Below are 18991 nucleotides of genomic sequence, written 5' to 3'. Positions count from 1 at the left end.
GCTTTGGAGCAGCTCAGCATTACAATTTCTTTTAAGAAAGAGCATGTTCTTCTAATGTTAAGCTGCTGACAATGACATGAGAAGATGCTTCAGAATCAAAGCTATCCAGTATGTCTCTTATACTAATACACATTTGTATTGTAAAGCACAGGCAATACTGACTTGTTATTAACAGGAAACAGAAGCAATAGCAGATTATTATGACAACTTGAATGTACGGCATCAACCTTTTTAAAATGACATTCAGGACCATGTTGATTGAAAGGGAACCTGTGTGACAGTTATTACTGCAGCTCTATGGGGAGTGGGTCCCCATTTTGTGTGTCTCTCGTGCACGAGGACATGGGTGATGATGATACACAATTCTGCAGATGCGTTCACACTATTCTACTGATTCATAATTGATTGGTGTAACATAGCGAGAAATGTAGCACCAACAAATGCAGGGACAAAGAAGACTGCGATAGCAAGCAAACAAAGCACGTTTCAAATTGGTCAGAAAATCCGATTTAGAAATAGGGAGATGTAGTATTATGTACCAAATAAATGTAATGTAAAAAATAACTTTGTTTGTTTACCAAGAAAACAAATAACTCCACGGGGTACCTTCGACATTCGCTGTGGAGTTAAGGCCTGCGTGTAATAAAGGCAAACATAACAAGGAACCAAGTAGAAAACAACACACATGCGGTACAACAGTGAAACACAGCAACTGTACAAGTTTTAACTAAGAAGCTTTGCAGCAATGAGCTTTTCCTGCTTTCTTCTTCCTCCCTGTGCTTATTGTAGACGTGTCCAAACTCGGAGAGCACTAGTAACTGCACGGATGAGAGTATGTAGAACATTTCTGCAACTTAAAATCAAGTGCTGCAGATGTCAGCCTTTTTGCAAATGGAAACTACTACAGAACCTCCCTGGGCAGAATATCATAGTGTGCCTGGTCTCACTAAAGTTTTAAGGAGTGACAGTTTAAGGTGCAAAAAAAGAAGGGGTGATAATTAACAACACTTTTTTTATATAAAAATGGAAAGTAACTCATTTATTCTGAAGATGCATGCATTCATGCATAGCAGATGTATACACGGTTATGTTTGCAATCTTAAATATCATATAACTAAAACATTGATACCACATCATTTGTTGTTGTTGTCACATGAATGGATCTAGTTCAGATATAATGGCACCTTTGCGTACAATGTCCATGCATTATATGACATAACTGTGGGCATTTCTTTATTTAAAAACACTTGTTGACAGGAAGAGGTAAATATTTACCAGGAAGAGGTAAATATTGTAGACCAATATTAGCAATATATCCTTACAATACTTTTCACACAGCATTTATTATGTATTACAAGAGTTTTTTCTCCATATTCTCGCCAATCTTAAATTATGTTCACTGTCTTCTTGACTCACAAGTGTATCCTGTCATCTTTCTGTTCTAATTAAATCGTCTTAGGTTTTAGGTTGGTCAGTGGACAACGTTAGAAAATCATCTCCTTGTTGGTTTAATACCTCATGACTCCTTAGTCATTACTGTCCCCATTAAGTAATGTGATATTATTGAATCAAAGAACTTCCTGTAAAGTGAAAGTGCTGCCGGTCCCACTGGGAATCAACACTGCACTCTGCAGCTCTCTTCAGCTTTAAGCTGCTCTCAGCTCATTGTTTTGGTTTGCTGCTCGGTATGATTAAGTCCCAAAGGCTCTCACTGACTCCATCTGCCCACTCACCCACTCCTCTAAAACTGTGGACAGCAGCACACAAGCTCACATAAGCCAATTGTACTGTTTTCTACTTTGCCCAGTATGAAATAGCAGAGAGCCAAAATAAACAAGTGAGTGATGAAAAAAGTCAAACATGTAGGTAGCCAAACAAACTATGCAGTTGGTGGACAAACCAGGAACAATACAAATATTGCATTTGACAGGTGATTTCCTGAAGATTACCAACATGCTCAGTTTCTTCTAGATATGTAACTTGAACAATCAAATCATTATAATCTGAATTTGTCAACTTTATTCATATAGCATTGCAAATACAACACATTTGAGCCAAAGTGACACACTTTGAGACAAAACTGAGCGTATGAAAAGACAGGACAAAGACAACTGCGTTCAAAGACAATTTTTGTTTTTTGTTCTTGTGAACTGGTCTGCTTTATACCTAATGCAATTTGAAACTCTCTATTATTTGTATACAAGATCAATAGCCACATCACTGTTGTGATCATAACAACATCAAACAACATCAAAACAAAACTCACATTCTTACTTCAAGATATCAAACATCGGATTTAAGATAAAACTATCTATGGATGTCAAAAAACTGAAATGTCTTGCTTTTGTACTAAAACTAATTGATTGATTAAGACCACAAAACACTAATTAAACCATTAAACCATTAGACCATTAAAACACTCCACACTTTACACCTTCGGTGCTCGGCAGTTAGTATACAGCGGCTTTATCACAGATTTTACACTGAAAACCGCTGCTTGTATTATGTGGAAATTAAGTTGATGAGAGTGGTGAGAGTGAACCAAAACAATGAAGTTGCAGGCCGTAATACCAAAACAATGAGCTCACAGACGCTAAAAGGTACCGTAAAGCTATGGGAAGTCGGGGGATAATTCTCTGTGGGTTTGTCACTGAAAGTGTCCCGTTTCACATGACACATGGTCATTTCATTCATTGACGATACAAATATTGAATTAGCCAACCAACGTCAGCTGCTATTACTGGCAGCTAACTAGCAGCTAGTAATAGCTGTTATTACTAGCAGCTAACCCAACAGCCTCCACACTCTCTGCCTCCTCTGCTTCATCGCTTGATCCTGCATTTCAACAGTTCCTTCAAACATCCAGTCGTAATCCATCACTCAGCCCCGATCACCTGCCATGCAGTGGACCGTCCTGTTGTGCCCGACACTTCTTCACCACTCAGCAACTAGTCCGTGGCTAACGGCTAATGACTCCAGGCTTTCAACCTCCCCGTTTGGCATGACGCTGAAATACTCCGTCTCACACCTTCTCAATCACAACACTGCCTACGAACATTGGCCAAACTAAACCATCTCACCCACAAACAATCACTTAAAATGTGCACTTTTTAACAACAAAGGCCCCATCCTCAGTGACAACAAACCGATACATGGCAAAAAAAACCTGGAACTCTCTCAATCAGAATTCACCTGTTGGATATACATACGTGGACAAACCACGCCAGGACGGATGTGGCGGAGCAATTGCGATACTACATCGACAATCCATCAAAACTACTGCAATATCCATTCCCACCTCATCCTCATGAACACCTTGCTTTTAAACTGTATTTTCCCAAACTCCTGGTCACTGCTGTTATTTACCCATCTCACAACCCAACCAAACACTCCGCCCCCAGTACACTGACCAACTCCGCCTCCTCAAAGCCCAGGGCCGTCAACTGGAAAGACTTTCAAATAGAACCGATCTCACTGTAAACCTGGATGCCTACAAACTTCACCAACAACAATACAAAGACACTCAACAGTGCTCGCTCCACCCACCACTCCTCCATCATTCAATCTGGATCCAACATACCCAAAACACTTTTCTCCTCAAGCCCATGGACACCAAAATCATGGATGGCTAACCGGGAGAAGCTGACTGCAATGACGGCAATGGACCCTGCCAAACTCCATCTTTTGTTATTGTTTTGATTGAGGGACCCTAGTGGCTGAAAATGACAGATTGTTATCTATTGCGGAAACTATGTGATTGTGGTTGTCTGAACAGGTAGATGCATGATGGTATATGCACCTGCACATGGAACCATGTCCACAGACAGACTGGTAAATAAAATACATATATGTGAATATTGCAGCATACAATATTTTTATATGCATGCATTTTATGTCTTTGCCTTATGCAACATTTATACAGACAAACACACACACACACACACACACACACACACACACACACACCTACACACACACCTACACACACACACCTACAAACACAAACACAAGCCTTAGAGCCTTGGATGGGCAGGGGTTGAGAGAGAGAATTTTGCAGGAATGGTCTACTCAAGCCCTCGGCATTGAAACTGCAGAGAGAGTCCCCACTTTGATGTGGGGATCTATTAGTCAACCCACAAAAGTATGATGTGTGTATTTTCTGTATAAAAGAAGAGCAAGAAGCATGAGTGCTGGCAGTGTATTGTTTCACTTTTTTCCTTCATTTTTCTAATGAGCAGGAGTAGCAAGGCCTCGCGACTCACTTATACCTCCTCAAGGTCTCTGCATGCTTATTTTTCTCCCTCTACATGTACGCAGCCTGAATACTAATTTAAATAAGGCTTTAGGCTATGTGGCTCACTACAGAAACAAATCCCAAGCTAAGTTTATTCAGCCTAGAGCTACTGCATTAAAAGATATAAAAGAAGATGGCCAGGGGACTAGGTATAATGGCACAAGGACATTTATTAGTTTTGTTGTAATTGTAAAAGGTAAAAACCCAGCTTGAGCATTTAGAGATTTTGGAGAAAAGTAAATCTTTAATTAAAATATAATAAATATAAATCATGAACCTAAAAATTGTTACATACATACTGCATGTCCTTGGCTTGCTTGACATGCAAATCTGGCTTATTGGATTATTGGGCAAAAACAATTAGTTGGCCTGAGCTTTTAAAATGACAGCTTTTAGTTTGAGCTCTGCTACAGGAGGAGAAACAAAGTGTAAAACACATTTAGAAATTTTGAGGGAATAATATGGATCTATCCAAGCCATGAAATTGTGAGACTACATCAAAGCCAGTCGATCAGTTCAGGAGCAGAATTCCAATAAATGCTCAAGCCCAGAGCCCAAATAACTTTCAACTAAAAGTGTAATGAATACTGAGGATGTGATGCAGCCACTGTGAGTTACTGGCATCAGTTGTTAGAATTTGTGGAGGAAATTGTAGGTGTACAGATTCAGTTACACACAATCTGGGACAAATGCAACTACATAGACTCTGGTTGTGATGAAGGTGTTTGGGTTAGCTATGGTACGTAGTTGGTTTCTGTCTGAGATTGAAATTAAAAGAAAAATAATCCAACGAGTTCTGCAACAAAGTAGAAAGGTTTTCTGAGCCGACAGCCCTATCGGCCGGGTTACATTATATGTTGTGCCTTCCAAACTGTTACAAATGGTCAAAGGTGGAAAAAGATTGTTTATCTACGTAAAATTATTTATTTCAAGAAGTCTCTTGACCTGTGTATAATTCAAAATGCGCATTTTTTAATATTGCATTAGAAAATTCTGTATTCTCTTTTTTTGCCTTTGACTTAAAGAGTTGATGCGTTAAATGGGATAAGTAAACTCTTTTGCCGAATAAGTTATGAAATAGCAAACATTTTCCTAACATAACTGATCAGCTGTTTCCACTGTTGACAGCCCTTGCCCATGTTTTATAATATTTGCATAATTTGGACAGCATGAAACATGGCGAATAGTTCCCGAAGACCTTTCTTCATTTTCCCGTTGTATGACCAAGGCGACTTGTTTTGTTTACAGTTTGCAATCTCTACTTCTTTTTCTCAGTTTACTGTCGGAGAACAGCCATGCTTGAAGTATAGTCTATGCCGCCAACTTCAAACGAAACCACGCTTTGCATAGAAAAGTTTATTCACTCCAGACCAGTTGATTCAAATGCGCCTAATTCACGTTTCTTTTTTTGCTGGATTATAAAAGTTTGCTTAAAATTTGCTTGACAATTAAATGGAAGGACGGCTAGTGAGAGAAAAAAAAAAATTAGAAATGCCACTGATCAATTTACATTTGCATTTACAACTTGTAAACTAGACCTGCGGGACACATAGTTAGAGAAAGGGAAATATATTAAGGTCAACTAAACCACTCACACTGTAAAGATAGCCGATCCCAGGTGACTTATGCCTTTGACTGGGATAGTGGTCCTATCTGAGTACTGAGGCTTACACTGCTCTTTCAATGTGAGCACATTAGCATAATCCGTCCAGTTGATTGTTTGGGCAGCAGTGACATAAAACTATGGCTCTGTGATTAGGCTCTGTAGGGCTGTCAGCCAATGCTGGCGAAAAAGCAATCAGTGGAGCAGATTAAAATGTACGACAGCAAACAAAATAAGGAAGATACAGACTACAAAAGCAGTGCAAGCACCATGTTCCCCTCTGTTTGGGAGGATGGGTCAAGAGATGATGAATGACAAGTTAATAGAGGAGTCCATCACCTTCTTGTCCTATTCTCCTGATAAATTCAATGTTAGCTGGTAGACATAGTCCCACTTTCTGAGATAACAGACAGTGAAATGCACCTGAGAATTAAATATTGTGTTTGAATAAAAGTCATATATACACAAAACATTTAAATCTGCATCATATTTTCACTTGGGGATGGTCACCTTGCAAATGACCATTAGTCACAACCACACCCTCGTGGTCATGTGCCCAAAAATATCCAATGATAAACGAGTGCAAAGATGATGATTTCATCCGTATCCAATCCACATATGCTCAATGGAACTTTGGCCTCCACTTTCATCACATTGTCTGGGAGAAAAGACGAAACATGAATATTCATGATCTGAGCTGAATCAGAAACTGATGATGCCACGGAAGCCCCTGTGGATTGTGGGTACTAACGATGTAGTGGAGCCCATCTGTTCATGCAGGTCTGTGATAGATCATTCTGATACCACAGGTGCTCCTGACAGCAATTGAAACCCTTGAGGTCATTTGGTATTGAACAGTTTGTACTTTTATTTGAAAACAACTGTTGAGCCAAAAGTGCTCCGTTGTGTAAAGATAGCAGCCAGCATCAATTCATGCACCGGTTGTAATGTGCTCACTTTGTGGCAACAACTGATTTAACACAACGCTGGCCAGTGTGCCCTCTGTCCACACACAGTCTACACAGTCACACACACACACTCCAGAAATATGAGTGTGGGACGGGCAATGTGGCAGAGACCGGACTGCCTGGCTTTGATACCATTTCTGTAAGGGTGATTCTTGAATTTGAACTGTTGTTACCATAGGGTAACAGCCATTCATTGCCAAAAACTGTTTAAAAACAACTGTAGGCTAGTCGACCCCTTGTCTCTTCCTCTACCAGATTATGAACCTAGCAGGTGACCCCTCAGCTGCTTGGACTAGTTACCGTTAGCTTCACATGCTAACAGGACATGCTGCTTTATAGCTGTCAATCCTGGAGGTCCTGATTCAAAGCTTTTAATGGTGGTAAAAGGCCTAAATTCACCAGCTGTTGGTCAATAACATTTATTGACCTGCTATATACTTGCTTTCTCAATGTCAAAAACTTTGCTACCACCTAGATTGTTAATGTACAATAAGACCTCCCACTATGTTGGTCTTTTATGAACAGCAAAAAGACAAGGCTTAGTCATCCGTGTTTAAAATGTAAAAAATGATAGAGTGGTGTGTTGTCTTTGACAAAACAATCTTTGGTGGGCTGCTATTATACAGACACAAGTATACAGAGAGCATATTAACTATGGAAGATTTAAAATGTCTCCATAAAAACAAATCAAATACAACACACTTTGTTATATGTATATTCTTTAATGCTTGCATTCACTGGGTCTTAAATAACTGAATGACTGTCATTAATGTTGCCATGCATTTTCCTTCATAAAGACCTGCCAATACCAAATGCAAAGCACCTTTTTTGAAAACGAGAAATCATCCATGCCAAAATGAAAACTAAATGTGCGATGAAACCCCACAAAATTGCGCTCTTTCAAATCACATATACAAAAATAATGAATTGTTCAGCCCTAGTTGGTAGCCAAAACGGAGCCAAAAGGCGAGTGAATATTGGACTAGCAGGTGGACACAATTACAACTCTTAAATAAATGCTAATGTTGCTCCATGTCTGCTGGATGTGTTAAAAGGCAACTGTTCTCTTACACATTAGCCACAACAACATTATAAGGCAATAAACACAGTTTCCTTGTTTTGCCTCATGCATCTGGCCCTATTTACAGGTTGATTACCAGCCCGTCTACGTCTGTGACCCCTGCCTTGCCTCCTTTTAAGTTTTTCTGGACACTCTCCTGATAATTCCGGGGTATAATGACGTCTCGGAAGAATAAATAGGAGGTTTCAACACTAATCTGTGCTCCAAACACTACCTCCCACACGCTTAATTGTATCACCCAGCCTGAGATAGACCTAAGCGCTATCCCTAGAGATAAATCAAGGCATGAAATGTAATGCAGTCCTAAGCACCTCATAAATTGCTCCCATGCTATTTTACCAGAATTACACAGCAAAGTGTAAGGCTCAGGAACATAACTAGATTGTTCATGCTATTAAGGCATCAAAAATAGTCTGTGCGAATGTTACAACAACCATGTCCAATATTTATTGGATTTTATAGCCTTGTCTCTAAACCTCCAGAGGGTTTTAACAGCTTCCTGTGTTATCAGTGAAAACTGTTTATTTCCCAGTTTGCAGTTCTGCAAATGACATGTTAACACACTGCTGTATGTATTTTCCTAATTCAAATCATCTAACACATTGCATTTTGCAAGTGGCATCATCTTTTATGAACCGCCCAAACTAATTCAAAAAATGCCGATGCAAAACAAAGCAAATGAGACCATTTCCGTTTCCATGGAGCATTGTAGTGTTGCTCAAATACTGTGAGACAGATACTTCAATATCACGCTGAAATTGAAAAGTATAAGATTATTACGTCGACTTATGTAAATATCCAGTTGTGTGTGTTGAACCCCAAGGACGCAGTATGATATATATATATCATATATAGTATATATGAGAAAGAACGATTATCAGCCATGGAGGCCTGGGCAAATGCAAATTGCAAAGCAAAAAGTAGTACCTCCATCTCATGCCGTAACATGTACATCCCGTGTTCATGCCCGCTCCATTACTTCATCAAGGTTTCTCTCTTTTTTCTTTGTGAACTTTCAAAGTAGTGCAAAAATCTTTTATCTCCTGTATTTTGTAAAGTGTCCTTGGGTGTCTTGAAAGGCGCCTCCAAATAAAATGTATTATTATCCCTGCCCGTAGTCCGCCATGTTTGTTTATACCTTTGTCATATACAAACGCAGAGATTTTGAGAGTTATGTAAGGGAATGGAATCCGTTACTGTTGAGTGTACCATTTTGGACCAGTCATGGCATAACATGTTGTTCTCTGTTGAGTCACATTTTAAACATCTGTTAGGATTTAAAAACTCTTTTAATGTCGACCAGCCTTTAGTCACATCCGTACTTTGAGCTAAACGCTAATGTCGGCATGCTAACAATGACAATGCTTAAATGATGTTGAAGTGGAATGTTTACCATTTTCACCAAGAGTTAAGCATGTTAGCATAGTAACATTTGCTAAATACCACGGAACACAAAATATAACTACGGGTGATGATGATCAGTTTTGGAAGTATATTTAATCATAAATCAAAGTATTAGACCTCACAATTTTGACCCGATTGTTATGCCGAGTCAGTAGGATTCATCCTCCGGGGACCTAGAATGTCTGGAAATCTGAAAGCGGCTTCAAGCGGGGGAGCAAAGGGAGAGAACAGCTCTCTGAGAGAGTAGCGAAAAATAATTACCGCTCCACTCCGCTCACATACCCTGGTCTGGATACATTTTAATGGAAAATTGTGTCATTACTAACCATGGAGCAACACCACTAGCATGGCTGAAAGTAAACACAGTGAAACAGTGAATATATCACATATATACACAGAAAATATATCACTTATTTTCACACAATAAATAAAATAAAATTGTAAACTTTCATTGAAATACAGTTAACAAGCATTCAATTCAGACATTATCATCGGTAATGTCTTTGGCCACCATGAAAGTGACTCTAGTAAGGAGAGACATACCAATCATGTCTTTTACTGCCCATAGAGTCAGACATGCTGCATATCACAAGTGCTTCCGTTGAGGTCAATTTAGGGGATTTTTAATGCTTTGGTTTCACTCTAAGATAAACACTATTTGCAATGTGTCTACTCATAAACAACAAAGCAATTTCACAGGATAGTGGATTTTTGAATGTTGAAATACAATCAGTGGGATGAGCTGCACTGTGGGGGTTCTGTTCTGCAGTCACTTTATAATATCCTAGCAGATCTAATTGTATTCTGTCACGAGTTGCAGCCCAGAGATAATTTATCTTCACCTTTTCCACTTTGATGATACAATTCTTTAAAATTCCACCTACAGCTGATGGAATATTGAATTGTGGAACTGTTTCAATCAGCCCCAAACTTTCAACAGCTGGCACACATTCTGTAGCTGTTAAATTTGGATTAGAGGCTCTTGACTGACTTGAAAACACCTCAAAACCAGAAGATACAAGTCACACAGTATTAAAAGATGATCATACTTAATCAACTAGTTAAAGTTTTAAAGTTAAAGTAAGTTTTTCCATTTTGTCTTTGATTCCTAGCTGTTTTATACCACTCTAAAGCCCCATTTGGATGGAATTTATTTCTCTCAGGGGGATCAAATTAATTTAATATTACATGGTCAGTGATTTTTGCTCGTCCCTCCATAATTTAAGTCCAGAGAGAAGCTTTGAATTTTAAAATGAATTTGTGATTCTGCACATATAAAGCCATGTTCTGAGTTTCACCAGCTTTGCGCACAGCTTCAGTTCTTTGAGGCAACTGAAATGTCAAAAATAATTTGATAGGCTTGTTGGTGATGAAGGTCACAGTTTGTTAATTTTCCCCTTTGCATTTGTATTATATTAATGTACATTTCTACTTTGCAGACTCATGCCGCACTGAAGGGACAAAATATAATTGAATGAGGAATTAACTAAGGCAAATCCCATAGAAACCATGGAAATGGTGAATCATTGGAATAAATAACCCTGTAGCTAACTGCCACAAAATGAATTGCAGCGTATGCATGAAAATGGTTCATATAAATGATGAACATTTTTAATGGCCATGAAAGAAATTGAGCTGGTCCCAATGGCTTTAGGAGCAATTGTGTTAATGGACATTCTTGGAATAATAATTTCTGAGTATATGATGCTGGCAGTGCTGTAAGGGACAGCCACAGAAAAGGCACCAGTTTTAACTGAGGGACAGTAGAGGTGATTGCTCTCATTAGAAAAGTGAAACTAAAGAGTCTCCTGCAGATAAGTGAAGGAGGTTTGTTACTGTCCTCACTAGAAAACCACTTTCTTCTTCTACAATTTCTAAATATAAACGTTTGAGTGTTCCTGATGTGCAATCTTTCAACAATGACTGTCCCTTCACAGAATCATTAGCAGGGACATAACTTTGTTATACTGGGGGGAAAACATAACTCTTAAAGTAGTACCTAGAAAGTCTACTAACCAAATGGTTTGTTACACAGAACCATCTGAGAAGCCATCATTGGAAACTGTTTGGAAAAGAGCAGGTACTTTCAAAAAACACTTGGCCTGTGATTGGATGAACCATCTGTCAATCAAACACTTGCTGAAGCCAGTCGGGGTAATAGAATAGAATTTCAATTAAGAAATGTTGTCCAAGTGATGTTTTTAATGAAAAGTCGCCTCACACCTAAACCTAGCCCGTAGCTGCCAGTAGCTCCTCAGAGGGCGCTGATTGGTCCAAACCTATGTGGCTCAGACACAACTGTATTACTATAAGCCTGACAAGAATTTTAGTACGCTTGTGATATTCGCGAGAGATTCCAGCTGCCGACCAGGTAAGCGCCCAACAATGTCTAAGGGCAAAGTACTCAAAGATGGGGCGAAAAACCGAGACCCTGTTCTGTGAATACATTTAAAAAAAAAAATGTTTTTAAAGAAGCTTTCAAATCTCTGCTCTCTAGTCTAGCCTTTTACCGTGTGAAAACCTTTATTGTGCCATGTGTTGTGTACATTCCATCATGCTGGATGTGTTTTTTTTTTTTGTTATATTTTTGGAAAGCTTACAATCTCGTCTATTTAGATTTTGAGATGAAAATCACAACAGCAGGGTACAATCAGCTCCTCAAACTAGCAAGCACACTCAAAATCAAAATCATAACTTTGAGCCCACTTACCTATGATGCCTCATAAATATCATCTTTTCAGCAATATTTAAAATAAAAAAATGTCATTGCCAAATGTCCACACGTTCTTTTCTGGTAAAAATATATCCATCTTGAACATCGTCACATCGATAAAAGCCCATGAACAGCTGTTGCAATCTGTGAAATCAGTTGATCGATGTTTAACATTTTGTTATCATAAACTGTCAAAACGTAATATCTTGAGTGTTCCGCGCTGTCCAGGCACTTCCAGACTGTAGGGCGGACTCTTAGCGTTAGATTGACACATGTTTTTTTTTTTTACAAATTGTATTTATTTATTATATTCAAGTTCAGAAGAAAATACAAAAAAAACATAAAAATATTAAAAGAAAATATGTTTATACTTCACTTACTCTGTGTGATTACTACTAACAGGGAATATAAGTATATAATAGTTATTTATGAGCAATACAAATAATATTTATTAATAAATATTATAATATCTCCAAATTGTGACCACCTGGTGTTACTCTTAGAAAAACTTGTCTTAATATGTTAAGTTTTTATCCCTTTTATCTGAAATGTGTTGGTGAACTTGATAACACTTGATTCTATGTTTCTATTGTGTTTTTCAGCTCGGGACTACCAGCTATACAAGTGTTTCTCTAACTTTTTCAGACCAAGGACCACTTAACCCAGTGGTCCTTGGTCTGAAAAAGTCCAGATTTGATGTTTCTTCAAATTCAGTATATTCAGACCACTATTACTCAGTGCCAGAAGCACTCGAAGTGATTATTCACTGTTTTACAACAACAATAAGAGTTATCTTTTGAATGAGACCAAAATCATGCAGCTGGTGCAAATGGTTGAAGAGCAGCTTTCAATTTACTTTGGGTATGTCGTTTGTAGGTATTTTTTCGGGTAAATTCGCCCACACAGTAAGAGGCTAGAGGTGTGCCTCCATCCACGTGTTTTCATGCGCATTTTTTAAAATGTTTTTACGCCTGGATGAGGTGGAAAAGTTGGTGCATCAATAAAAACTAAATGTGAATAGGAAGAGAATTAGCAAACCAATCGTGATGTACATGAAGCAGATAAGTTAAACAGCCACAGGGGTTGCTTTTGGAATATTTTGTCATGTATAAGGACATTTTCAGATCTCATTTTATGACTAATCTTTTTTTTCTTTCCAATTGTTCCAATACCTGGGGTTGAGTTGCCTCTTAGCAGAATGCTCTCAAGTAAGCAGTAATACAGGGTATATGTCTAGGGTTTTTATTGTGAAAGGGAGATCGCAGACTCAGAAGCAGACCGAATTGCATTGCGAGGCTTATAGGGAAGCAATCTAAACACAGATGGTTTCATTATTGTACAGCCATTTCATTTTGCAATCAACACTTACTTAATAAGGATACATTAAAGTAACTTTTGCTACTTTAATTTACTTAACTTTAAAATGATTTACCTAGCCTGTGATCATGTAGTCATCCCTACAGTGAGCAACTAAAACTTCCCTTGAAAAAAATGTGATGATATATTCGTGGTGCCATTCACCTAACACAATCATGTCAGTTAGTTGTTGATATATTGTTTAAGCTGCCCGAGTAAGCCCTGATTAAAATGTAAAAAGCAATGGTAGAGGATGTTTTTTCACCATTCAGCTGACATATAATAAGATACATTTATGACGTTTGGTCTCGGAGAGGCAAAGAGGCAGACATATTTTGTTAGAGGGATGGATTAATAGGTTGAGTCATTTCTATAGAGAAATGTTTGTGTTTGACCTTGATGATGTCTGACTGCATTACAGATTCACAGGGACATAACTTCCATTCATTGACTCAATTAACAGGGGCATTGTGCTTAATTTGACTTGAATATGCAGCTCACCCTGTGAAACTGATTACAAATATGTAGCTGTTCATGGTATGAAAATTGGCAGATTATCGTTGAATTCTCTTTGAAGCTTACTTTGAAGCCTCCATTTATCCACATGAATGCTGATCACAGAGAACACGAGTCTAGAATATTATTGAACATTGTGTTTATTCTGCATGTTACATTACAGTACAGGTCATTTAGCAGATGTTCTTATCCAGAGCGACTTACAGTGAACTAACTACAGGGATAGTCTCCCTGGAGCAACTCAGGGGCACAAGGGTGGCAGCCCTGTTATTGAACTCACAACCTTCTGGTGTTCTGTTTGGAAGCCGTACCACTAGACTAGACCACCACCACTATGTTAAGGACTCTGAACATGAATTTATTGGCAGTCTAATACAAAGCTATACCTTGAATAATTGTCATTGTATGAATGCAGTATGCTCTTCTTAGAAGATAGTTCATTTACAGCCTTTTAAGCTTCCTCATCATAGTACTTACTCATTTAGATGCACGACCCAGTGACCCACAGAATACTAAATGTGTCCACTCTATTGGCTGGAGTTCTATTTTTCAAGTTGGGTCAAAAGTATCAAGCATAACGAACATATTTCTCTATGAATTCTGGTTAGTTGCATCTTTGAGGTTGTGCCAACTTTTTTTCTTTGGATTTAATGAAGCATGTTGAACAGCTTCCACTTCTTCAAAGTAATGCGCTTTGTTTAGCCCTGCTTGTGGATAGCCACCTTTTAAGCACATTAAGGGTTGCGGGGCTTATGTTTTGCTCTCCGAGATTACAAAGCTGTTTCTTGTCAAAGGCTTCTTAAAAGCATCACTGGGAGGTTTAACTATGTCCAAGTGTAACTAAGAAGAAGAGAAATGTAATTGGCATGCATCCATCAAAATGAAAGAGACCAAGTCAGTCTGTGAATGTCCGTGCGCAGCAATAGCTCACTCTCTGGGGACTTGGCTTGGAGTTGCCTGTTCAAGTCCCCAAACGGACCAAGTACGGAGTGTGGACTGATACCTGGTGCCAGTTGGCCTCCTGTGCTTGAGGTGCCTTTGAGCAAAGACCCTCTCACTGCTCCCCGGGTGCTGTACAGTAGCTGCCCTCTGCTCAAGGTTGGGTTAAACACATCATCTACATTTGTCTGTGATTTTATTCCTCCATTTCAATTTCCATTAAAAAAATGGGATAAGATTACTATGAGTTACTCAAGTAACAAACAAGGCATTACTCTCATATCTGAGGGGTGTGCACTAAAAATCAGGAATGCAATTTTGGACTGTATAATCACATCACAGATGATGAACAAAGTCATTAACAGGTGAGTCTTACAGGTGAAATGTCAGACTCATGTAGCTGTTATGGAAGTTAAGTGAGGTTGCTCCGCAGGTGAACTGTACTCTAGCTGGGCGGAGTAATATTTCTCACAAGGTGAATTGAAGAAAAGAGTATTTATAAAAATAAAAAGTGACAACAGATTAAGGGATGAGTGTCCTTGATGGAAAACAGAGTGAATGAACTATTGAGCGATGAACTATCTCAGCTATGTATGAGTTATTAAGCCTATCCCTCCCTGACAGCACTATTACCACTAAATTACAGAGGGAACGAGACATTGGATCACCTCTGACTGCGGACCAATGGGACTCAATATTGAAACATTTAACATCTATGTCCAACTGTGTGAGGTCTTACATTACACCATTTAAGTAAATAAGTGAATAAACATAAGATGCAAATGCTTCTAAATGGTGCTGGCACGGCTGTGGTAGGACTGGTACACTCATGCACTTATATTGTCCAATGGCAGAACATGAATGGGAAATATACATGCAAGAAGGTACACAACATAGAGTTGCACAAGCCTTTCTTTCTGTAAATACGACAATACTTATGAACCTGAAAATCTGTGCTGTTAAATAAACTTGCTCTAGTTCTTGGACCTATTATAAATGGAGAGTGCAACTTCATCCCTTCAAGACCATGATGATGACTCTCACTGGAGAATACATGAATAACAGAATAATAACCTGACTCTGAAGTATGTATGCATGTGTATGTATGCTGACCGTGGCAGATTAGTGGTGTCTGGAAAGCTGTCTTGGCTTCATCATTGCCGGTTCTAAACTGTACCAATCCCTTTCCATGGCTGATGACTTTAACACGTTCTTAGTCAATACTGTGATTGCTTTTGGCAGAGAGCGGATGTTCCCGTAATCTCTTTTCCAGTTACCATTCTGTTTCACATACAGACTGTTCTCCATAGCTGTTGCATGTGATGCCATACACAAGTCTTCTTCTATGGAAGGTCCAGTCTTCGGCGTGCACCAGCAAAGATCTTGCGGTGTTGAATGACTTGTAGTAGGCCCTGTTGTCCCTGTGGCTTCCGACATTGTAGTCCCAGCTGGGTTGTTAGTGTCTGTCTTGAGTCACTGTGGTATTCTTCTCGTTCACCCATTGGAGGGGGGATGAGAAGACACTGACCTGCATGTTTTAAAAGTCCTGTACGTAGGATTTAGGGCCCTCACTAGAGCCAGTGTTTTGTTTGTCTGTTCTGGGCAACTGTAGAAACATGGTGGTGTGACATGGACAACTCTGTGAACAGGACCAGAATCAGAATCAGAATCAGAATCAGAACAGAATTTGGTTTATTGCCAAGCAGGTTTTCACATACAAGGAATTTGCTTTGGTGTGTAATGGTGCAAACATAAACACAGTAGGAGAAATTTTAAATTTAAAATAAGAGCAAATACAGAAGAATATAAATATAGAAAAAAGAATGTACATAATGAAATATGTATGTACAGTATATCTTAATTCAATTACAATTAAAAGTGTTGTAGTAGCAGAAATGTGTAAAATACTCAGAGGAATGTGCAAAGGTTCCCACATGAGATGAGGAGTATGAGATAAAGTTTGTAGGGAACAGATGTGTGATCACAAATGACAGGAGGGAGGGAGAGACAGTGTCAGTGGGGGTCTCTGGCCTTATTGATGAGGTTTCACCTCACTATTTAGATATATGAAGGCCTTTTTTAAACTTACAAAAAAAACAATGATTGTTATTTTCAGGTAATTATAAACTAATGAAAATATAGTTATGAATATTATATTATAATGGATGGCCTGCTACTTTAAGTGGTGGTTATAGGTAAAACTGTGTAATATTAAGTGGAACTTTGATCTTAGATCATTTTTATTACACAGACTGTTCTGCGAAAGGCAAAAATGAACTTACAAACTCAAGTATACATTTAAAGAATTAATTAGACACAATAAAAGCCATTTGGATTGAATTTAGGATCATAACTATTAAGGTTCACAATATACTTCAAATAACAGCTGCCAACTTTTCAAATTTTCTGAGCCCATGACGATGGTTAGATTGAAACCAGGTTTGTTCTGTGACATCCATTCATGGCTTACTGTGACAGTGAGCATTACACTTGCGTACAATGAGTAAAGTATTGCAATAGAACAATGTGTGGGCGCCACGTACACAGTGATTATACACGAGGTAAAGACTGAATATTTCTTTGTTTGTTGCCCTCACAAATTTTGAGCCTAGACAGACTTTCATGCATCTGGCACTCTAAAGGAGATTGTTGTTCAAACATTTAATTCAACAGCTCTTTTTGAACGTCTGTCAAACGGTCTGAAAGCATCAGTGAATATGAGTTGTGCAGAAATCACATTATACGCATGCATGCATGCCATTACTGGAGGAATAAATTGTTTTTCTCCTGGCTGTTTTGAAATAAACTTATGAGCTGAAAGGGAGTTACAATCAATTTGGTGAAATCCCCCTCTGGCTATTGCCGGGGTGAAGACTAATCCCTGAATCTCTTTGTCTGGGGAGACTGAGACTGGTATTATTTGATATTTAAATCAAATGAGTGTGTTGCCATGCCGACACTTTCATTTTAGATTGACAACTTCTCAACACCTCAACAGCGATGAGTTACTAGAGTAAGATTTAAACTTACTTTACATTGAATTCAATTGCTCTCCCATCATGTTGATGTACTGCATGTTATTGCAGCATGGTTAATACTTTAATACTTATGTAATGCCCATATGTAAAGCCACTGAGCCCCTTCTTATTGCTCTGCTCTTTACCTCCTTTAAGAGTCAACAGTCAGTGTTTCTTCAACCTGCTATTAAACTCCATGGAATCCCACTTTAACGCCACATTGGAGGACATTGTTATCCACCCTCTCTACCGCCCTAATCATTTAGCCTGTCAGCCAGACAGCCCAGTGGCTCAATGAAGATTAATTATGATCCTGTTGTCGACAGGGTGGCCGCGGTAATGAGATGTGCTGCACGGTGAGGTGGCGTTGCATCGTTTTCCTCCCTGTGAGATACAGTATCCTATCTTATCTCTGTTGCACTCTGCAGAAGTGTTCGCTCTCATAATACCTCTCATGACAGCAGCTGGTGAAGAGTGACAGGATATATGCCAGCAAAAACACCAGCGGACAACATGGTTACAACCTCGTTATTATATTATTAAAGCTGTAAGAAGAGGGTTTCCAAACAGTTCAGCATTGTTCGTAGAGGAGTTATATTGCTTCCTCGTAATAGTCAGTGTCCTCATTCTTTAAATATAGCAAGGTCTTTTCATGACTAAATGCCACCACTACTGTACATATGATATTCTCTTTTCATCTTTCTTTCTTTTTTTGTTGTTGCTGTAATTAGTTTTACTGCTCATTTTCTCCCTATATTGTTTTATATACAGACTCTTGAAACCCCTTCATTTAGCAGAGAATCAGGTTTTTTGTTCTCTCCCTTAATACTGCAATGTAATGTAACGTTACTTCCATTCAAAACATCTGCAGTGATGTATATAGAAACTTTAAATGTTAAAATATAATAGCAAAGAGCATCAAACCTAGTGGACACCATGTTAAGAACAAAAGTGAGAAGTAACAGTAGCACAGTGGTACAGCATAAGCCAGTTATTATATATCTGTTCACTTCAAAATTAGAGCTGAAACACTTAGTTGACCAATCAATAGATTGGCATAAAACCATTCCGAATTATGTTAGATGATTAATTGTCCAAAT

The 18991-nt window shown here is 38.6% G+C and overlaps 1 protein-coding gene across 1 annotated transcript in view; it reads left to right on the top strand.

Annotated features, from left to right (window-relative positions):
• The window catches only part of LOC115026713 (inactive dipeptidyl peptidase 10), a 104713-nt gene that overhangs the window by 24978 nt on the left and 60744 nt on the right, over nt 1–18991 (top strand). The window lies entirely within an intron of this gene.

This window comes from Cottoperca gobio, chromosome 21, assembly GCF_900634415.1.
Source record: "Cottoperca gobio chromosome 21, fCotGob3.1, whole genome shotgun sequence".
In the NCBI taxonomy this organism is placed as follows: domain Eukaryota; kingdom Metazoa; phylum Chordata; class Actinopteri; order Perciformes; family Bovichtidae; genus Cottoperca; species Cottoperca gobio.
This window is presented reverse-complemented; position numbering and strand designations above follow the sequence as displayed.